The sequence below is a fragment of the Hetaerina americana genome, unplaced genomic scaffold, assembly GCF_022747635.1.
Source record: "Hetaerina americana unplaced genomic scaffold, ioHetAmer1.1.p SCAF_4, whole genome shotgun sequence".
Taxonomy (NCBI): domain Eukaryota; kingdom Metazoa; phylum Arthropoda; class Insecta; order Odonata; family Calopterygidae; genus Hetaerina; species Hetaerina americana.
Genome location: NW_027286985.1, coordinates 50385990 through 50404421, shown reverse-complemented (window position 1 = coordinate 50404421; position 18432 = coordinate 50385990).

The following is an 18432-nucleotide window of genomic DNA, read 5'->3' as shown; positions in this document are numbered from 1 at the left end:
AAAGCGCAAAGGAGGGCGGTGGGGGTGGAGGAAAAGGGGGGGGGGATCGATCGCTGCGAATCAGTTCCGGGAGTGCGAGTGGGTGGAGGGCGGAAGGAGGTTGGGAGGGCGGGAGGAGGAAGAGGGGGATAGATATAGATGGATAGAGAGGGACAGATAGGGAGCAAGTTAAAGCAAGGGGCTCTGGAGCCTCACTCCTCCCCCTCGCACCCACATCCCCCCGCATTTGCATACCCACACTCACATTTGGATCCACACCCACTTTCGGAGGTCATTCGGCTCTCTTCTCTTTACCATCTCCTTCCTCCAATCTTCCCAGAGGTCTCTCCTCGCCATATCCTGCCTCTCCGACCCCCCCCTCCCACTACCCATCTCTCTCTCTCTTTATTCTGCTCTCTCCTTCACCCCTTCTCTCCCTTACCGACGCTAGGATTGAATTCAATCAAAAGTTTTGCTTTCTTACGTCGATTCCCACTCGCTCTCCATCTTTGCCTCCTTTGCTCTCGCTCCCATCAATCCCCCTACATTCTCATTTAAATTTTGACGCAATAATTCCTTATGAGATGCCATCGTGCCTTTACAGATGTGGAAATGTTCTGTGCGCAGCGGCAGCGTCGGTTTGATTCCGTGATGTCGAGAACACTTCGCTCGCAGTCTTCTCTCCTAGACACACATACCCTGCTGCTCCTCTATCCTTGAGGCTACCTCTTGAGGCCTTGTAAAGCATGATCCCTCGCGCCGATTCCAGCTGGGTAAATAGAGCGGTAAAGAACACGTGCTCACCTATTCGAGTAATACTCAATGAAAATCCAAATTATTAAAGAGAAGGGATTGAACGCAAAAATTACCATATTAATCAGGTCTTTCATTGCATATTCACAGTATATTTATAAATAAGCACCTATATTTTGTTATATTTCATTTTGAAAATCTATTATCCTACATGTGAGACTGCCTTTTAAATTTTATAAATATATTTCCTATTAAAATTTTTTGGGCGCTAATATTCGACAGTATTCAATGTAAAAGTTGAATTGAGAACAATAATTAATTATAAAGAAGACTAATGAATGATCTCGTATATAAGGCGTAAAATTTTAACCCTCATAGTGCGGCGGGGATTCCAGGGGTACTAGTGAGAAGTGCGAAGGGTAATTTAAGAAAATGTATCACCTTAGGAAAAAAAACATTATGAAGTTATTTGTTTAGATATTCATATGCAGTTTTTTATTTTAAAATAAAATACTGTAGTTAATTATGATGGAATACATTTACATCATCTGAAAAATAAATGTAATTATTACAGTATTATAAATTTGAAGAATATTTATTTAGCAATAATATTTCGATTTTTAGACACAATACTAATATTTTTTTAAAAACATTTTTCAATAAAACTACGATATTTAAATATAATAAAGAATCAAAAAGACATGTAGAAAATATCATTAATAAATAAAGAAAAACCAGTGAATTGCAAATTTTTTGTCAGCCTCTGCATAGTTCGATTTTGTTGTAAAGGGTGATCTCACTGAGTCAAATTGGGACTTTTCCGTCGAATATTAGAAGAGAATCGTGTCGACTCCCATATTACTGATCTAATTTCTGAAGCATAATTATCATAGGTAATCTACCGGTTAAGTTAGATTTTGCATGGACGCAACAACCAAATATTTCTCTTGTCCCTCCTAACAAAATACAACCCAGCAATCTAAACTACAACAAAGTCCATCTTCATCTCCGTTTACTTCCTTCCTCCCCTCATTCCATCTCGAGTGTAATTAGGTTTTTTTAATTAATTATAACTCAGTGGCTCTCCAACTCAAGAGCAATATATTGTTGTCTTGTTTTGCTGTTTTATTCGCACTCTCATAACGAAAATAATCTATCAGATACTATGAATGACGCTCAACGATCATGATAAACTGCCTCCTGTATAATAATTCGCTTTTGATATCCGATTTTTTCACCCTCAGTAAGATTATTCTGAAAGAAGTACGTTTGAATCAATAGACGGCAACTGTTTAAGTCTGCTGTAATATGTTTTCTTTGTTATTTCACGTATCTGTTCGGTATTTTGACTATTTCATTTTAACATTGAAAAATACTCTCAAGACGATAAAATTTTAGGGCCTGGAAGGATGAATTTAACTGCGGAACATATGCTACAAAAGCTTATGTACGCAGCAGTATATTTTGTCTCAAGCCAGAGACGCACCCTATGATATAGACCGATGAGGACAGATGAAATTCTATCCGTACAGTAGTCAGGATGTAAGGGCGTGCACTTTAACTAGTTCATTTCAAAAATGGAGGACTGCTCCGCAGGTTTGTATGTATGAATTCTTTTGTCACATCCAACGAATTCGCAATCTGATCTAGGATCCATTTTTTTCACTACGGAAAAGAGCAATCAACTTTTTGATGAGGGCCCTCGCCCGACGCTCTTCTCACTTTTTTTCCATCCCGAAGCGGATGCACTGATATCACCTCTTCTCTCTCTACTTCCCCTCCATCCTCCTCCGTTTTACTCATTTCGTTTTCCCTATCATCTTTGTTCTCTTTCCCGATCCTCACTGGCTTCACGTTGCCCTTACCACCCTTAAGCTCCCTACCCCTCCTCCTCCGTCACCTTGAAGAAATCTTTAGATGAGACGTCACCCAGAAGACGTAGTCTGATATGCAGCAGTGACACCAACTTCCCAGGACACTGTACGGGTTTTCTGTGACGAGGGAAGAGAAAATATCCCGAAGAGCGGCTGATTTCCAGAGATATGACATTATGTGACGTAGCAGAAAATTACGTCTCTTCGATTGCGCGGCAATTTCATCTCCCAGCTTGCATGGAGTGAGCACCTGCTTGCGCACTTAGCGTCGAGTGAATTCAGACGCTGGGCCGGGAATGCGTTTTTATCCTTGCGCACCAGTCTCATGCTTTTCTTTGAAATGATGAAAATGTATGGTTTAAAATTTATTATGCACGGATGACGAAAATACGCTCATAAACTTACGAGACCTTCGTCAAGTGCGTGTACGCGGTCCAATAAATCCTAGTATCAAATATAAACCTAATTAGTTATCCATCGACAACAAAGTGATTGTTCATGATATCTACGACTATGGTAAATGTTATTCAAATAACATTCTTTAATGTCGATATCTACTATGCCCCATTTAAAATTTATAGCGGAACTCGAATGATAAATAGAAAAACCTGACTATATTTGATAGTATTAAGATAGCGTCCAGCTGGGAACGGAATGAGAATGTCTAGCATATATGGACGATACCCAGAATGTGCCACCACTAGCGCCTTCTGCCTTGCAGTTAGTAGGTTTACCTACATGAGGGAATCAGGAAATCAAACCCGAAAGAAAAACCGTCGAGGGTCATACGGTAGGGCAGAATCCGATTCATGTTAAATATACGTATACCGCATGCCTCAATAAAGATTAGGGAGTAAGATATGAAAATGGTGATGAAAATTCGTGAAATTAGGACATTGGAAAATAGATAGGCGGGAAAATTCAAGTGAAAATATAATATGTAAGAGATATTGCTTTTAAGAAAAAAATGGATTTTTTCGGTGCAATCTAAATTTAACATTCAAAGTGTGAACCGAAAAAATAAAATTGGCAAAAATTGTTGCATAATTGGGTCGCACCAGAAGAGAAAGAAGAAAAGTAGCTTCATATAAATACCAGGAATTTTTAGTGAAAACAGGATTTTGTGACCATGCTCCCGAATTAGCTTTGAAGAAAAAAATTGAGAAGTTGTTAAGTGATCACCAAAAATTCTATAAAAAACCAAATACATAAGAATAGCTAATAATAACGTAAAACGACTTAAATCCTGATGCTTAATATAGGCAACATTCTTTTTGCCAAAATAATAGACACACAGAATCCACTATCTCTGATTAAAAGAGAATTAAAATTATGAAAATTTACAAATTTCAATGACTCAAAAGTTAACAACAGCTTCTTTCGAAACAAAGGCAATGACAAATACACATGGAATATTTTAGAACTCAGGTCTATCATAGATTATGTCATAATTTAGGAACAACTGATAAGTCAAATGTAATATATCCGGGAGATCCGGATATATAATGAAAGGGATCCGGATGGTTCGGGGTCTTCTTAACCCGAGGGCCCAGGTTCGAATCCTTCTGGAGGCTGCAATTTTCAATGATATCCCGATCCCTACTTGAAGTGGTATGTGTAGGGCACTTTCAAGTGAGTATTTCGTCCGTTGGCGTCTTTTGTTAAAAATAGACTAATACCGACGCCGGGTTTCTCTCCACACTTCCTCTGCTATACCTCTGCTTTTGGTCGCCTTCCCGATCAACTACTTCTACGTCAGATGCAAAACTCTGTCGTAGGGAAGATATTGTCTTCGAACAAGTTGAAGTAATGCCAAAGTTACTTGAAAATAAGTAATGGGGAAAGGAAAAAAGGAAAATAATACGTAAATTTTATAAAACGGGCATCTGTTGGGCGAAGAAAGTGTAAATGGCTTATACCAAATACTACAATACAGGACTAAGACAACTTGAAGTGATAGAAACAAAACAAAACGTAGACAGCTTAGACAACGGGATAAATAAAATAGAAAAAGGAACAGAAGAAGAGGCTGGTTAAAAATGTGGACACTTCTAATGTTGACACTCATAAAAGCATTTATGTACTCCCATGCATAACAACATAAAAAGATCAAGAGAAGAAAAGTAAAGCATTTAATTAGATCATTACGCACATAATCTTGGGATATGTGTATTAATTATATAAATAGTGGGGTAAATGGAATAAAATCAATGACTTATAAAATGGACTTGAATGAGGACAAAATAAATTTTCAACATAAATAAATCAAGGAGAAGAGTAAATTTCAACGTAAGAAAACTTTATGGCAATCAATGAAATGTAGAAATGGAATTGTAAACTTAAATCCTCCCGGAATATACGAAAGAGGCATTCAAAATGTTTGAAAAATGTGATGAATACATGCACAAGAAGTGTTCAATAAAGAATGTTCGTACATTTTTATATAATGCGGGAATGTTTACTTCTATGTTATATTGCTATTTTAATCTTAACCTCTCTGGTACACGTTTCATTGATTTGACTTAAGTGTTGCATCAATGGAGCCCGTTGCACACTGAAACATGTTCAGCTCGCCTACGCCTTTTCTTATTGGTGCAAAATGCCTTCCATGAAGGTGTTCCTTCATAATTAGTAGCAATAAGAAACAACACGGGGCTAGTCCTCAAGTATACCATAGCAAGAATAAGAAATACCCTTCACATTGATTTTTACGAGATGATCGAGATGTCACGGAATTAACCGTGCACACAAACGCCCCGTGTGCAGTTCTTCGGTCACCAATTTGCGGGTCACACCAAATGAATTTTCAATATTGCTGATAGAGCTCTTAACAATATTGGATGATCCTCTCATACAATAATGGAAGGGTGGTGTTAATGTTTACTTTTGCAAGAGCTTTTCCTGGGGCTCTGGGACCGAATTCCTGTGAAACTGATTGTTTGTTCTCTTTAAAAATTTTAAAGAGACTTTCCATTAGCCTTCTATAGCATTTTATAGGCCACGGCTTACGTTTTGTTCAAGGGAATAAATTCAATGCGGCATCGCGTTTTACCTCCATTGTTACCGTAGATGAACTGAACATGTTTCAACTTGCAACGGCTGTCGCGGGCGCAAACCGAGATACGGATACTGTCACCAACTATAAATGACAAATTAATCTAAATCCAAATGATATTAACAAAATTTTTCTCAAAAAATGAGATAAAAAATTTGATCATTCGTTATCAAACGCTACGTGTACAGACATGAAGACTGCAGGTATAGGTTTTTAGTACCCTGCACAGGTGTGTGTCTGTATACATAAATAAATAAATAAATAAGTAAATAAATGAATAAATAAATAAATAAATAAATAAATATATATATATGTATATATTAATGCCCATGCTGTAAAGCTGAACGATGAAAAAACTCTTAATACCAATACCAACCACACGACACCGTGATGACACAAGAGATTAATTTCGAGTTAGTGTACACGTATATGCAGTATAAAAACATTTTATAATAAATGGACTAAAAATGTCAATGAATTAAACTTGAGTATTGGTGTTCAGAGGAAAAGAGTCCAATAGAACGAATATCTTAGAACGCAAATGAAAAAAAAACCAGAACAAATATTGCAATTTTAATATTTAAGTTGCCGTACCAAGCTGTAGATTATGAGGAAGCGGAACAACTTTCGTTAAAGTATACAGGACTGAAAAGTTAGCAGATACTTAAAGAAAAAATCAGGTAAAGAGACTCAATTCAAAATCTGTAAGACAATAACTGGATAAATATGTTCCAACCGGTCGTGAGGCAGAAATCTGCCATGATAGTGACGAACAGGAAATGCAATTAACGAATATTTTATGATTAAGACAAGTAAACTGTACAAATAATGACAGATTTAGAAATGCAATTATAAGAACTGAGTTATAAAAATATAGTTTAAAGGTAAAGTTAAATATAAGATTCTCGTCGGGCGCGGACTTTGAATGTCTCAAGACCAAATACCCTCAGGCGCCTCCAGATACATCCCTCGAGGAAGAAGAAGACTCGTGCAATCGAGAATGAGTCCTGAACAGGCTCACGAGCCTTAGAAGAGAGAGCACCTTCCTATTCCAAAGTGATCGTTATAAAATAAAACAACGTAGTGAAAAGATGCCACTATCATTGGTAATCGATTCTAAGATACCTTTGATATATCAACCTCCACAGTCTTTATGGCTAATCTCTTCATGTGCTTTTTATTTCCTCAATTAAATTTCCTATAACAAAGTACAAATATGACATACTTTGTCGTTCATGCCACTCATTTTTTCCACAAATGTCGTCTGCAACTCGCCGTGTTACAAAGAGTGATCCTTAAATCCATTCTTTCTTTTCGTGAGTTTTTAACGGGGATTTCTTTCTTATCCCGAATTTCATAGAAATAGTCATATGATCCGTCTTCTAAACCGTCAGCACTTTTCTATGGCTATAAATTTCTATTGTTTCAATCTTCTATTTTATTCGAAACTGCCATTATTCATATTTTATTGGAATATTATACTTCCATTCTGTGTTACGTTGGAGTGATTTCCAATGCCAAGTTAGGGGTACAGATATTTTGATATTTATAATCTTTAGTTCCCGTAGAATTTCTCATTGGTTAGCAGATTCTGAGTAAATCACCATTCTTGCTTCTTTCGTCAATGATCCCTATTACCTATTTATTTTCGTCGTGCCTTCTTTTGTACGTCTGTCCAGAACCTTGGGTTTTAATTTGATCTCTGAGGTTGTACTTTTCACCACTTTGTTCAAGTTAACAGCTGTAATAATCAACTATTTTATATTACATCTCTGCCGTTCATACTACACCATCGATGAACCGTACCCTTTTAATTCTTGGGCTTTTGTTTTGAACACTTTCAAAAAATTTTTAATGCGAAAGTTAAAGATTAGGAATAATGGTATAAAGACCCACTCTATTTCTTCATTTATCATTATTTCTTAGCAGTAAACCCTAATTCAATTCATTCCTCTTAGAACGTATTCAGTCTGTCGATCAATCTTCGGGATTCTAAGGTTCTTCAGAATAGTAGCTAACTGACACAGAGGCAGCTATAACTGCTTTGTCAAAATTCTATCATTTCACAGTATGTTTTTTGATTCCTTTAATTATGCTGACTTTTAAATACCATCTGATTAGGAAAGTAATGGTAGATGGGGAGAAAATAGAAAATATTTGCGGAAAAAGGAATAGAATGCAAATTTTATTTTTATCATAATGTAGAATTTCCACTACATCTCGCTTGAGTCTGTTCAATATAAAATAGTAGAGGTTACTGCCCTTTCGATGCTAAGAGCATCTTCGTCAAGCGAAGGGTTTCTTGTACATGGCGTTCTAACGGCGAGAGGTGAGACCATATAATTTCTAGAACGTCACACAACTATTGAAACCAAACCATTTCATTGTCACAGATTACTTGTTTCAATTTGAAGCCCTTCTAAATACCCCCTGATTACTATAAGGTCTTAATTCGACAGTACGCCAAAACACCAACGCAGATTTAGGCCTCATTAATTCCCACTCTGTATGATTATAGTCCATCGACACCAAATTTTTCGGGTCCATTTCAAAGGCCATACACCTATCCGTGAACAATATTGCTTCATTACTCCACTCTTCTACTTTCATCTTTTTGAAAGGTCAATTTCATCCTTAGATACAGTGCTTCCATACCAACTTTATCTTCAAGAACCAAATGGCACCTTGTACACGTAGTATCTTTTTCTTCCCTTTTTTCTTCTCGCCTATCTTCCCCTTCCCCATTGCTTCTTCCCTATTTCTAACGTACTTTCGTCTTCAATTTTAAATCCATCTGTTTGCCCAGTTTTACTTTTAATATGAGCATGGTCAAAATAGTTCTTGGCGCTTAATGAGTAACGAAAATAATTCTGTTATATAAACTCGTTGTCTGGGTTTCGATTTGAATCCTGATTAAAGCCAAAGATATATAAATGGTACTATTTGTTCTTCCTCCTCATGAAATTGATAGTGAGTGGAACTTTAGAGTTAGGATTTCGGCTAGAAAAACAAAATAGTTTATTTAAGAGTCACCAATATTAATATAATATAATAACTAATATAATAACTAATACTAACCGCAAATCAATTAAAACTAGCTCCATTTCAGTACCAAGTGGAAAATTGGAAATACAAGGTCTGTTAATAAGTTTCCCGAACATTTTTATTGCAAAAAATACTTAACTAGCAAATTATTGGTCAGGATCCCCTTCAAAGTAATCTCAGACCCTACATATACACATTCCAACTGTGTTTACCCTTTATGAAACAGCCCTGGAAGGCTACTTCCCGAATGCTCATAAGCTCCTCCGTCGAATTTTTCTCTATTTCTGGAATCCTTTTCTTTTGAGCGGGATTTTTAGTTTGGGGAATATGAAAAAGTCCCATGGGGCAGGTCTGGTGAGTAAGGTGGGTGGAAAAAACACAGCGGTCTTGATTTTGCTAAAAACACACGAGTTCTGAGAGACGAATGAGCCGGCGCGTTGTCGTAGTGAAAAAACAAATCGCCGCTCCTCCAGAGTTCGAGCCATTTTCGCCTGATTTCACCTCTCTCTTAGGTGAATCACAATGACCAGGTAGTACTTCGCGTTGACTGTTTCGCCTTTAGGTAGGTATTCGTGATGCGCAACCCCCTTTGCATTGAAAAAAACAGTCAACATCGCCTTGACATTCGAGCAAACTTGTAGGGATTTTTTGGGGCGGGGGATGTTTCACCAATTCATTTTGAAGATAGCACTTTAGTTTCAATGTTATATCCATCAGCCCATGATTAATCTAATGTTATGATCCTGCATAAGAAGATTTCATCCCTTGCAGCTCGATGAAACAGTTCCTGAAAGACTTAAACTCGATATTGTTTCTGGTTTGCTGTCATCAAGCGACGCACGAATTTGGCAGCGCCTCGATGCATTCTCAATTTTTCATTCAGGATTTGATAGCACGAACCAATCGAGATACCATACTCTTCTGAAAGTTTCTTTAAAGTCAACCGTAGATTTGCACGACTAATACGCACTCCACGAGTACCCCTTCACATAAACGGTCATAACTAATCAACAAAGTAAGATATCAACAGAGTGGTTGGGGGCGTTTTTTTGGGTTATTTGATGTCCAAGCGGATTAAAAAATAACCAAAAGGAGGTGCGCTATTCAAATAGTTCGGGAACATTTTGAGCAGACCTCATATGGTGGCGATTATTTTGAGTAATACAGAAGGTATTACACAAACTACTTTATATTTTAAAATGATGCCTTTTTAAGAAAAAATATTTTAAAAACATTAATCAATACTTCTTAGACCAGCTGATTTTGAGGAAACAACCGCCAAATGAACTACCGTGGTTCGCATGCTATTTACCTATGCTTGAAATGCATCTAACTCCCGCATCTTCAATGCTGGGCCTGAATACAGAAATACTGAATTGAACTTGAAGGGCCGTTATGAGACTTCAACGTGAACGGCTCTCGTACCTAATCGGGGCTAACAACGTCCAATCCGATAATAGCGAGGCATTTTTCGTACACCAATTAAAAATTAAAACATCTTTGAGCTTCAAAATTTAGGAAATACTAGTACGTATTTGTTCAGCCATTCCATTTTTTCAACATAAAATTCATTTAAATTCATTGTTGATACATTTTGGCGTATTTACAAAAAATGAAATTTAATATAGCTTGATGGTACAATTAATCGGCAGTGCTAGATTCAATATTATTTCATATAGATAACATCTATACACAATTACAAAATTATTACTTTTATCTTAATCATTTCTTAACGTCATTGAACACCTAAAATCTAAACCTATATATTCATGTATTGTATAAATTGTCTGGTAGTATTTAGGTAGCAAAGAACCGTCGTAAATGATTAAAGTCATGAAATAATTAAGGAGGAACATAAATTAAATGCTACTTGTTGAGACATCCAAATAGTATTTCTTGTACGCTACGTATACTGACGCTAATTAGAAAAATGACTGTAGCCGGATTTTCGTTTCCTTAGTTGTATAGTATCTCTTCGTAATACATTAACGAATTTTCAACCATTTTACCTTTGTCCACGGTCGAAAAGATTGACCGCCTCTTCAATACTCGTTTTAGTTTTCCCAATGCCGGTCCCGTTACCCCGGTGGGGTAACGTCCTCGCCTGCCAACCCAAAGGTCGCGGGTTCGATTCCCACCTTGGTGATTTTTCCTCCACCTAGGGCTTGAGTGTATGCAATCGCATTCAATGTCATGTCTAAGTGTAACGTGGTAGAAGGGACTTTTAGTCTCAATCTCGCTCAATTAAGTCTATGAATAAATAAATCCTCTAGCTTAATTTACCCTATTACCCTTGATTTACCTCTTAGGTTTATTTCAACAATCCGGAGAAAAGTCTAAATGAATAAATCGTAGCTCTTTGTTATCACACAAAGCAGCGGCAGTTGTCAGACGTTCGGAAGTACTAAAGCAGGGGCACTGAGGTAGGATTGCTGAATTGAATTTGATTGAGCGTGGAAGGCGATTTGCCTGCATGAAATTATCCTTAAATAGTGGCGCTCATTTTGTAGCTAGAGCTCCTAGATGAAGTAAATCAAACTCTTTATGATGAATTGTGCTTAGTAGATACCGTAAAAAATAACTTTCGCCACGTCAAATTCCAGTATTTCTCCTATCAATTGTTTTCCAAACTGTCCCCAATTTTTCTTCCCTTCTTGCTCTTATTTCCACTATCTCATTTCTCCCACCCATAACGCGGTCTCGAGGCGCTCCCTTGCTCATCACCTCTTTAAGGAAAACTTCCCTTCCTCCCCCTAACTGATGGGCAGTAGATTTTCAAACAGCTGCAAAGTGGAATATAGGGGCAAAACTTTGTCCACTGTAACTAACCCGTTCCTCTTGTAACCGGGCCTGGATCACCCGAATAGCTTCTGGCCTGATTACTGAACCAGGTGATTTGAACAAGGGAGACGACTAATGAAGTGCCTAGGTGTATAGCGCTAGTAGGAGTTTGGAGAATTATTCACCTAAAAGAGATAAGGGACGTAGGTTGAAGATGTGCGGAGGGGATAAAATAATTTATTCCCCGTAATCCCTTCATGACCTCACTCATCACTACATATTAACAGGAGACAATTTACGAAAGGGAAAGGGAATGTAAATGGCAAATTCCAAAAAGGGTAATGGGAATGAAAAATCAAAAAAATAAATTCTCCAATCATTAATCCATACTAACGTGGAATCCACTGCTCTCTTCCTCACAATATTCAACCTAAGGTATTCCCCTTACTCCAGCGTCGACCCATTTTTAGCCGAAAAGGATGCCAGCAGAAAAAATTGGTCGGTAACCTGAAGATAAAAATAAACAATAAGAAAACTCCAATCATGTAATGCCAACTCGGTGAAAGCATTTCTTTTTAAACATTTTACCTTTCATTCCCAGGGAAACATTTTAAAGGTGACCAAATCCAAATAGAATAGTGAAATCAAAACAGCAACAAAATATTGTTCGAGGGGAATATAGATAAAACAAGGTAAATTTGATTTGATACATTATAAATATTTGACTAAATGTGTATTAGACCTAGCTGCATTTTTCTGTTAACCCGCAAAACACTCAATTATATGGTATCGCTGCAATATAACCTATGCAAAAAGGTATTTAATTTGAGGAACTCTTTTGATCATATCCGCTCAAAATAAAATATTTTTGAGGGAAATTAACTCACAACTCCCTACATTAATAAACAGTTAAAAAATGTGTCCTGCATAGTTCAAATGTAGTGCAGTTGGACAGCGAGATGAAAATTGACCATAGGGCTTCGATTTTGATAATTACTAAAATGGCATAATTTATGCTCCACTCAACTAAGGGAAGTGAATATAGTTTTTCGTTATTTTTAAGGCTACTCTATCGACAGTAAAATGCATAAAAAATCCCATACATAATGGCCATCTATTACTATATCCATTAAAGACTTTTTCTTCTAAAGGCAACTGCTAGACATAATTAATGATGACTTGTGATGACCTTATGGAAAAGGAATCTGTCAAATAGGTGGGGTGGTGAGGTTTTTTCGGTGAAGTCTCAATTAAGTCGATCTGACTCATAATGCTGTAGCAAAGTAAATAGTTATAAAATCGAAATAAAGACGACTGCAGTTTTGAGTACTTGAGGTTTCATTATTGTAGAAGGTTCTAATTGGTAATTGTTATTTCTAATTGAGCATAAATCTTTGATTAATGAATGAATGCATTGAGAAATTTACTTTTCTTCAAATGGCACCGAGAAAATGAAGTATCGAAGACGTATTTAAAAGCTATTTATGTATCATACAGTACAGTTAAAATCCGAGGGTCCTATTTATTGATAAAATTCGATTAATTTTATTCAATAATCTTATGTAACCTAACAGAGAGATTATAATAAATAGTAACACTAAATTTGTTTCTTGATGACCATAAAATGTGTAGTGATTGGTTATGACTATAAAAAATCACCACAGAGGATTTACAACACCCTAAATTATTAAACATTTTGCGCGAACAAATTTTTGTCATCCCTCGTTGATCAAAGACTTGGTTCATTGAAGTAGTGATTTAATGGAGTTATGGGCAACCAAAATAAAATTCATAATCACATTTTTGAAGTACACTAAAAGAGCTGTACGGATATAATTCATTTCCCTCCATTCACTATCGTGCATTCAACCGAGCATATTTGATTCATTGTGGCGTTCACTTCATTTGTTTCGACAATTTTTGTTCGTCCCCTTATCTAATCAAATGCATGTTTTTAAAAACTTAAAAAGTAACCCGGAATAAAAAGTATTGCTCTTGTTTGGGGGAAAAAAATGGCAGGGTTCCTGTTTGTTTCCACTGATGTTTAAACGGATGGCGGTCGTATTGAGAGGTCGGGGAGTGGGAATGGCGATTGATTGGTTGGCGTCATACTTCGTTAATGGCCGTTCAGGAGCGCGGATCGGGCGTCCGCCGCCCTGCGGAAACGACACGAGGAAACAGCGATGCGGCTGTTCGCCTCCCCCCCCCTCTCCCCCGCCCAAAAGCTTCGCTTTCGCTATTATCGTTGCTTTTTTTTCATTCGGTTAACGAAGAATTAGGTTGTCCTCCGATCTGAGGAATTATTCTGTCGCACCTTGGCCATATTGGGAGATAGCTTTATGCCCTGAATCCGAGTCGTTTCGGAGGACCCCATAGTCGATTTTCACTCCTGGGCCCATTACACGGTCACGTGCAAGTGCCTCGTTCTTTCGCGTCGACGTTTAATATCAAATTATCGCCACGTTTTTTAATACCTCAGCGCCGCTAGCGGTGGACGATAAAATAAAGAAATAATAATTCCGCTGTAGGTAGTCGCATTGATTTTGGGAATTTGGCTAGTCACATACGGCAAAGGGCACACATATAACAGTTTATGTGAATATTCGCGGGAAATAAGAGCTGTTAAAGGTTTGTTCATTGGGATGCTTATTTCACCACGTGGTATGAAACTTGAGCACAAGAATGTCTTACTCACAGTTTATTGGGCAGGGAATTTAATTAGCTATAAATATGTATTGTTTTGCATTTGCATTTATAAATATGTCTTTTGTAGAATACTTATTTATTATTAATATAATATATAAGCATTCTATAAAAGAAATACTCTATAAGTTAGCCCAGTGAGGTGAAGCCTAACTGACTAACGACAAAGCAGTACAAAGAACGTCGAAAGGAAAAATACAATAGTCTTGGTATACTAGTGTGGATGGTAAGTTCCGAGGATATCTATGAAAGATTACACAATTCTAGTTTTGTGAAAGTACTGCGTAGTAAATAATTATTTGGAGAAATTGACACCTTACTCAAAATTGGTACACAAGTAATTATAGCGGATGCAGAATTGAAACCGACAGTGTTGGAAAAAGGTGCAAAGATTATTTAAAGTTACCCATTCTCCTCTCAATACTTCATTTGTCTTCTCAATAATAACCACAAGTGCTCATCTTCACTCCCCCTTTTTATCTCTTCATTTCTTTAGTTTCTCTATTTCTTTGGGTTTGCCACATTTCCCCTCTTTGTCCCCGCCTACATTACTCCTCAAATATTTTCTTCCCTCCCTTCCTCAAACAGGTATAAATATGATGCCTCGCAATTTAAATCTTGTCTTGTGCCTGGAGATGGTTGGATGAACTCAAACGCGTTGTTTCACATATAAATCTGTGGAAAAGTGCAAATTTGTCTTTCTCATAATAACCCATTCTCTTTGATATATGTCAATCAATCGCGGCGTTATAGGCGCATGTGGTCTACTATACAGGAATGAAAAAACCGGTGTAAATTCAGCCAGGTTGTTTTGTTTGTATCGTATATATATATATATATATATATATATATATATATATATATATATATATATATATATTTAAAGTACTTATAATAGATGTTACTCTTGTTACTCTTTGAAGTTATGAAATCAAACGAATAAACAAGTCTACTTACACTTTCGTTTAATTTCTGATTTAAAAGTTACATCTACTGGGAATACTGTATTAGGTGAAGTAGTTGAAAGATCAATGCCATTGTATCAGCCAAGCTGTACACGGCAAACCTTCCGTTGGTAGCATCCATAACTCCTGCAGTGTCGAATACTTTCCCACGGCCAATATCGTTCCCCCTTCCTCTTAACCCCGACTTCCCAAAAACCTGCTCTCCCCCAACCCATCTTTCCTTGAATTTCTTTATTCCCCTCTCTGCTTCCCCTTTCCCCCGCCAATGCCTCACGGACTCAATCCCCTTCGGTCCACTAACTTTTATGGACCCACGAGCCAGGTTGGCAATAAAAAAACTCTATCACCAGTAGCGCCCTAATTTAGTATGGATCTTAGGGTTCGCAGGGAAAAAAATATACGTATACATTCTTTTTTCTTGCCCACAATTTCTCTTTCTCTCTCCGAATATACACTTTCTGTTGTGTGTGTTTCTTATATATCTATAATTGTGTGCATAAGTGCGTCAGAACCAAAACAAAACGTAACAATCACAGTATCTTAAATTTTAGCCGGTCAAACGAGCAATTTTTTTGCAGAAAGATGAGATATTCTTACTTTTCCTACTGAATGTGATAGTGCAGCCACCAAAAATTTAAGCAACCTTGAAAATTACATTTCGTTTGTTCTCCTACGTTTTAAATGACTGCCGATCAACTTTTTTCACCAAAATGCCTTCATAAATACATACACACAAACACTATGCATATTTTTTGAGAGGCAGAAAATCCACTGTGTGCGCAAGTCCGTTCCCTCTTGCTAGGGTACCGACGTGTGTGCGTGGGTCCTTCAGGGTCAAATGCGCGTTGCGGAGAGAGTTCGTCGTCGTCGGCTCGGCGCTTCAAAGTCACATTTGCGGGCATAACTCGGTTAATTTGGTTCCCCGTTCCATTTCAGCAATGAGCCCTACCTACCAACACACCTATCTGTCTCGCCTCTCACTCACTCATTCCCTCTCTCTCTCCCCCCGGTCCCTAACCCTCCCCCCGTACCCTTCACCCCCTTCCCATAATCCTCTCGTCACCCCCTCTTAACGTGAATTGGACAGTCTCGCTCTACTCTCGGCGGAGAAAGTCGTTGAGGTCCACGCGGGCGAAAATGAGATGGCGAGATTAGAGGAGAAGGGCGTTGTGCGGCGGTTCGGGCGTGTTTGGGGAGCGTGCTGCGGGGAGATAGTGGCGAGAGTGGCGCCGGAGCGATTTTGGTGAATTTCGACGTCGTGCGGTCGTTCTGCAAACCCTAAGTACGGTCACCAATCTACGCCATCGGATCAAATGCACGGCACTCTACGTCTCTCTCCCGGGTACACAGTTTTGACGTCCGCTTCAACGTGATGACTATTTTCGCTGGTTAAATTCAATCGCAATTTCTTTGGGCATATAGTTAGTTCTTGATGCCCTGATGAATAACTACGTACAAGGATCATATCCCATTATGCGTTTGTTACCCTTGCTTGGTTGAAATGACTCAGCGGATTTCATGATATCTGTGTGGAGTGGACAGACTACCAAAAATAAGAACTTGTGATGGAAAATCTAAGTCGGGATTATTATTGCAAATGAGTGGTTAATTATGAAACATGTTGACACAATTTCAAATAAAAATTAACCATAAGTCACCAGATCAATTTCGTTTCTTTATTTCACAAAAAATAATAATGCAGAGTGCATGTTTACGGTAATTAAGCTTTAGAAGCGGTTAAATATACGTATATTTAATCTAATTGATATTATGGACTAATACGATACCAGATCAAGCAAAACATTCATTTTTTAATGAAATGCATTATTTATGCATATAATATGCGTATTGGTTACTAAGATACATCTCATTTCCAGATAAATGAGAGATTAAAAAGGTTAGAAATCTAAAATACAGTCACAAATTTTTAAGGTTTACCTTATTTTTAAAGGTTTTTAGATCTTCTACCCTTTGGGAATTAGGAAAGACCGGGGGGGGGGGGGTAAAATCAATTATGTTTGATGGGAGAAATGCTTAAATCATAAAATGCACGGCTTGGTTCATTAAGGTAGAAATATTCGACATTACGTAGAATCTCAGTTTTCGCTAATCTAAATTACAGATTTCGAGCAGCGTAATCAATTGGAACAGTTTCCCAGAATAGGATGTGGAATTCAGATCATAACATTAATGAAGGGTAACTTCGAATCAAGATGAAAAGGGATAAGGCACCGCAAACGAACCTTCACTGACTTTACTAACCATGCATGACCAACGAGATGATTAAAAAACTAAATGATGAAAGAAAATTTGAAATTTTTAACAGAAAATTAGGCAGTAGGAATTAAAAGGATAGAAATAATAAATTCAGGCAGGAAAATTATGCGGAGAAAGAAGCGTGGTGGCGTGCACCGTGCGAGGACTTGGTAAGTTTAAAAAAAGAAGGGTGGAAATGATGCACGGTATACAGGAAGATGATAGCTTATTATGAAGTGTGGAGGAAAAGTTGATACAAACAATCAAAAATAAGTTAGGAAAAATATCAGTTGAACCAGAAACGATTCCAGAGAGTTGGATGGAATATATAGAAGAACTGTAAAGGAAGAAGGCAAAGGAATAAGATAAACATGTTGAGCCAATGAAGGACGGAGGAATATGCGAAAATGAAGAGGGACTTACTGTAGAGCCGGAATTCGGGTTTTGTTTTGCGTTAAGAGAGGAAAGTAAATGTATCACTGCGTGATTGTAGAGGATGTGTCCATTTATCTACCTTAACCTAAAGGTTAACATTAATTTTTATGTACAAAATATAATAAAATGGTATGTGAGGGACTGTGAATAGGGATGAAAGCCGGTCGGCAATTCGGGAATCAATAGTCAGTGGAAGATGTGGATAGCCAGGCAGGCATAGGGGTTACCATCATTGCTTAGCGCACTAGAAAGTCATTATGATATGTATTGGGCAAGAATGAATGCAGGCAAAACAAAGGTAATAAGATTTTAGAGATAGAAAACAAAGAACTTCTGTAGAATAAGAAACTTTCACAAGAAAGAGGCAATTGATGACAGAGACTTTGGGTGAGGAAGTAAAACCACAGTGGACACCTAAGTAAGTACGTGCGTCTCGAAAACTTGGTCGTTGAAGAAAGACGATAGGAGTACATTTGAGACTTTCGATATTTGAGTGCGGAGAAGTGGTGAAACGGACGGAAAAGATAAGACGACCAAACGGGAATGGTGGAAGAGGAGAGGGGATGTTTGGGAAAAATACAAGGAA